This window comes from Triticum urartu, chromosome 2A (genome assembly GCF_056163025.1).
Source record: "Triticum urartu cultivar PI428250 chromosome 2A, HENAU_Tu73, whole genome shotgun sequence".
Taxonomy (NCBI): Eukaryota; Viridiplantae; Streptophyta; class Magnoliopsida; order Poales; family Poaceae; genus Triticum; species Triticum urartu.
In genome coordinates, this window is record NC_141874.1 from 672,885,937 (window position 1) to 672,890,861 (window position 4,925).

Sequence of the window (4,925 nt, forward strand, 5' to 3'; positions counted from 1 at the left end):
TCGGAGATGGAGCTGGCAGAGCTGCCGGAGGATCCGATCATCACGCTCCCCCGGAAGATCGGCTCAGAGATGGCGTACGACACGGACAGGGAGGTGCTCGATATCATCCACGACAGAGACAAGGGAGGAGGAGCGGCTATGAGGATGAGCAAGTGGAAGACTCGAATCCCACCCAGTCCGGTAACTACCAGCAGCAGTAATTCTACACCCAGACGGCCACGCAGCAGTCCTACAACCAGGACGGCGATGGCACACAACAATAACAACATTGGGTCGCCGGAGAGCAGCATCCAGAGGGGGGGGGGGAGGAGGAGGAGGACGGCGACGATGATGGATACAACCGGCGATCCGAAGAAGAAGGGTAGAGGAGAAAGCTTCAACATGCGGGAGGACGAGTTGTTGTGCGATACATGGTTGGCCACTAGCCTCGATCCTGTCCATGGCACGGAGCAAAAGGGCACAACCTTTTGGAGGAACATTCACATATGGTTCCATGAGCTTGCTGGGATGGCCGGTCCGGCACGTAAAAATGCATGGACTACCGTACTGATGTTCTTTTGGATTCGGGCATGTAAAAACTAAGCATATTTGCCCTTTTTATGTGATCGGGGATGCGATACGACGCGGGTGTGATCCAGCACATTGTGTGGGTCAGCATACATTTGAATTTGAATTTGCTGACGAACATATATAGCTACGGTTGGATGGCGTTCTCCCGCATCCGTGTACGGACTGATCCCCCTGTCTGTAGACGGATGCACGAGAAAATTTGTGGGTCACTATTGGAGATGCCCTTATACACCAGATGATGCGGAGCATCCTGAGGTCATCCAGATGGACCTACCTACGTCTCCCACGGCACCACTTGGACCAATGACAAGAGCTCGAGCAAAGGCTATCGAAGATAAGGTGAACTCGCTCCTCTCCGAACTACCACTTTCTACACAGGCGACATGGCTACTACCTCATGCGGAGACACTATGTGTGATCAGGTACTTGGAGGAAGGCCACGAAGCAGCTACATACAACGAACAAGACGCGCGAGGACACCGAGTATGAGGGACAAGAAGAAGAGCTGCCAAAGAAGCTCCAACCACCGGACGACCGGTCGGGACCGGACATTCGGCACCCGAAGCCCCGGCCTACCCAAGTCCTAGCCAACGCAAGCTACAGCGAGCGGACGACCGGCGACTGGATGACCGGCCACACCTCCCAGCGGCCGGACATCCGATCTCCACCGAAAATCCGGCAGGTCCCCAACCGAGCGAAATCAGCGGAAGTCCGAGGCGACCGGACGACCGGTCATCTCCGGAAATCCGGTGCGACTTCAATCGAGCCAAAATAGCGGAAGTCCGGCGACTACCGGACGTCCGGACGCCCGCGAACCACTGGACATCCGATACTTGTCTGCGCACAGTTTCGGGCCCGCAGCCCATGTACCCCTTCACTTCGCCACCATTTGCACTAAGACTATAAATATACCTCCTCCTCCTCATCCTCCTAGGTAGGGCAACGTTGTGATAGCTCATATGTGAGATAGAGCCTCACTCATCCATCTGGATCTACTCCACCAAGAGAGACCGTCACCTCCTCGGAGAAGATCCACTTGGATTCAAGACCCCTAACGGGAAGACCTTAAGACCTCCTCATGGAGAAAAACTCGTTACATATGTATCGTCCTTTGTTAGATTCGGATCTTGTACCTCTTTTGTGTTTCAAGGATCTAGCACATGTGTGATCGTTTCTTGTTGATTTGAGTGATTCCTCTCTTTTCCCCTCGTGTTTTCTCCCTCGTGTTCTTCGTATTCTTTGTAGGATCCGCTCCAATCATGAAAGATCGGCCCCTAGGGTTTCCACCCTACATCATCTTGATATCATGAGCCACGTTGATCACGTATTTGGAGCCCCTACCCCTTGTTTTCTAGCTTGATTTCGTTGTGTTCTTCCCCAATTTCGAAAATCCCCATCAAAAATAGCCCCAATTTTTCTGTAATTTGTTGGTGTGATGAAGTTTTGTTGGATTTGATCCATGGATTTTCTTTGCCACGAGTGGATCTAGCTTTCCCCCATCATCTCCACCATTTTCACAAAATCGCTCGGATTTGACCAATTTTTTCACCTCCACCACGAACCCTAGCCGTTCATCCCGTGCCCGAAATCGCCCAGGCACTGGACGCCCGCCAGCTAGCGGACGTCCGACGACCGGTCGTCCGACATCCATCGGACGTCTGATGTTTCCTGACGAAACTAAAAATTGTCGCCCGAAAGTTTTCAGCCACCGCCCCAGTTCCGCATACGCACTCCAATACCCATTCCACTTCCAAATACGCACCCTGATACCATCATCACTTTCTGCAACCACCATTGCTTACTCGTTTCGCACTCCGACACATTTTGCTTTGAGAATTTTAGTTGCAGATTCCGTTTCCTAATGTGTTTCGGCTACTTAGGGACGGTTCGACATCAACATCACCGCCGCTCATATTCGCCACAGATTCGTCATCGACAACAACCACTTCACCATCATCCGTCCTTGCTTACACATGTAGCCCTCGACGGTAATCTCGACGACATCTTGGTCTACTCCTTGCCATTACATTGATAACCATCATAGCCCAATTTTGTGTATCTTACCCATCGAGACTAGCCTTTGAGTATTGCCGGCAACATCACATGTGCACATTAGTGGTCATACCTCCCATTGCATACTTACCATATCATCTTGGTACATATCTTGGTATCATCTTTTGTGTCGCTCAAAAGAAAAAGGAGCCAATGTAACGCCCCGGACACACCCGCCGGTGGTCGTTACTCCTGGCGGGATCTAGACTGGCCCCACAGATCAATACTAGTCTTTTCTGCGCACTTTGTCCTCACTCGTGCGCACCCAGGAGCAACTTCCCGGTCGGTCACCCATCCTGACACTACTCCAAGTTGAGCACGCTTAACTTTGGAGTTATGTCCGAATGGGCTCCTGGAAAAGAAGGAATTCCTTATTTATATGAGTAGTCTATCATCCCTAATAAGCCAGCCCATCACAACCAAACAAGCTTTTAAGAAAAATAGAAAGATAAGCAAAGAGCTTTTAAGCAAGAACCATAGCATCATATTACATTAAGATTACCATACTCGATCATCTTGGATCATATCATTAGAATACCATACATAGAGCATACTTGGGATAGAAGTCGTTGCATTTTTGCTTAGTAGGTTGTGCACAAGTCTTCTGATCCGCCTATTGTGCAATCGTGCTAGCGTCTCTCTAGTGTTGTGCAACAAGAGCATTTTCGTGGATTCCACATTTTGGCTCATTCCTTGGTTGCACGACCCCATTTATCTCCCCGTGTGCGCGTTTCCGTGTACCATATCTTGCTATTGGTCTACTTGTTGCATTTGCAAAGTTGTGAATCTTTTCCAACATTATTGAGGCTCACTAACATTGCATCAAATTTTGTGCCACCATCCTAACCGAGCTCCACTATAAGCTTTTACTTGTGTAGGTCTGAGAAACCGACAAGAATTGGTACCAATTGTGCTATTTCCTTGTTCCACATTTGAGTGATCATTGATCCATCTTCAACATCATTCAAGGTACATTTGGTATAAGTTCTTCTCTTTCTCCCACTCACATATTTGCTTGGAATGATGTATAGGCCAAGTACTTCTACCAACCCACTCTTCATCGAGCAAGACGACGACATGTCCTCCTACGTCACAAAGAGCCACCTCTTTGGTGCACAACGAGCTTTGCATCAAGAGCAACAAGCAATGAGCAAACACATTGACAACCTCGCCACTGGCATGCGACTCTTCGAGCAACGTACAAGGGACTACTTCAACAACAAGCTCAACGAACACAAAACTAGAGAATGACGCAAGAATGGACGAGATTCGTGCCTTGTTAGTCAACCGCTCTTCTACCACTTCGTCCTACTCAAGACGGAGCCGCTCAAGTCGACACTCCGACGACACCATCTCCGGCTCAAGTACTCCAACATAAAATACTCTTCGACGTGCCGCGCGCCAAGACCGTCAAGCAAACTACAATCCTCTACATGGAACCGATGCTCAAGAGCAACTTCGAGCGCAAGAGCATCGACATCGTCAAAACCAAGCTACTTTTGCGCAAGCACAAGAACGGCAACACCAACTTCAACAAGAAGAGGAAGAGCGAGCGCGACAACACCAAGATGCACAAGACGCCGAGGCACAACATAGAGAACAACAACGGCGAGAAGCTCGAGCACTTGAGGCGCAACGTGCACTACACGACACAAATCGCGCCGTTGCCGCACGCAACAGCCATAGGCGCAAACAAGAAGAAGCGCTTCGTGATGAAGTTCAAGAGAGGATTTATCAATCACGAGTGCATCGTCAAGTTCCTCAAGCTCATCCACAAGCTCGACAAGCTCCTCCACAAGCTCGACAAGAACCTCAAGTTCACCAAGAGCAAGAAGACAATGGAAATCCTCCCCGACATGGGCGTCATCATCCCCAACCCCAACACAATGAAGAGCAAGGCTATGGCAAGCTAAAGTTCACCATGCCCAAGTTCACTGGGAGCAATGATCCTGAAGAGTACCTTTCATGGGCATTGAAGGTTGACAAAATCTTCCGCTTGCACAACTATGAGGAAGAGAAGAAGATCGCAATGGCATCCCTTGAGTTCCAAGACTACGTCCTTATTTGGTGGGAACAAGTCATTGAGCGCCGTGAGGCAAGAGGTGAACCACCCATCGCTACTTACAAATGAATGATGTCATGAGAGCACGTTTCGTGCTAACCTACTACAACCGCGACCTCTTCAAGAAACCCCAACTTCTCAAACAAGGAACCAAGAGCGTTGAAGAGTACTACAAGGAAATGGAGATTGCCATGATACGAGCCACTGTAACGAAAGATAATGAGCAAACTATGGCACGTTT